The sequence below is a fragment of the Cebus imitator genome, unplaced genomic scaffold, assembly GCF_001604975.1.
Source record: "Cebus imitator isolate Cc_AM_T3 unplaced genomic scaffold, Cebus_imitator-1.0 Scaffold461, whole genome shotgun sequence".
Taxonomy (NCBI): Eukaryota; Metazoa; Chordata; class Mammalia; order Primates; family Cebidae; genus Cebus; species Cebus imitator.
In genome coordinates, this window is record NW_016107776.1 from 1,566,938 (window position 1) to 1,567,904 (window position 967).

The window sequence follows — 967 nt, forward strand, 5'->3', positions numbered from 1 at the left end:
TGTTGACCAGGATGGTCTCGATCTCTTGACCTCGTGATCCACCCACCTCGGCCTCCCAAAGTGCTGGGATTACAGGCGTGAGCCACCGCGCCCGGCCCAAAGAACATTCTTAAAGCCTCAAAATGGGCCAGGCGTGGTGGCTCACACCTGTAATCCAAGCACTTTGGAGGCCAAGGTGGGCGGATCACCTGAGGTCGGGAGTTCAAGACCAGCCTGACCAACATGCTGAAACCTCGTCTTTAAAAAAAAAAAAAAAAGCCTCAAAATGGCAAATACAAAAATGAAGGCAGGAATGACCCCATGCTGGCCAGGAAGTGGTGACAGAGGCATGTCAGAGCTGATGAGAACAGCTCCCAGGAGGTCCACCACCCAGAAGCCCCGACAAGCTTTGGTGTTCATAACCTTCTCCTGGTAACTGCACTTCTCAGAATTTACTCAGAGGAAATGATACAGATGGGCACAGAGGCTTATGTTAAATAATTATTTATAGGCACAAACAATCTCGATGTTCAATAGTAAGGGAACAGATAAATGAAGATGCAGCTGTAAGATAGAAAACGATGTGGCCAATTGTGTCTGGAAATATTTTATAACATGGAAAAAGCTTATCATAAAATGTTAACTGGAAAAGGATAAAAATAATATGTAGAGTATGAATCTATTTTTTTTTTCTGAGATGGAGTTTCGCTCGTTGCCCAGGCTGGAGTACAATGGTGCAATGTAGGTTCACTGCAACCTCTGCCTCCCGGGTTCAAGCAATTCTCCTGCCTCAGCCATCCGAGTAGCTGGGATTACAGGCACGTGCCACCACGCCCAGCTAATTTTTGTATTTTTAGGAGAGATGGGGTTTCACCATGTTGGCCAGGCTGGTCTCAAACTCCTGACCTCAGGTGATCTGCCCGTCTCAGCCTCCCAAAGTGCTGGGATTTACAGGTGTGAGCCACAGCGTCTGGCCTAATTTTCTTTT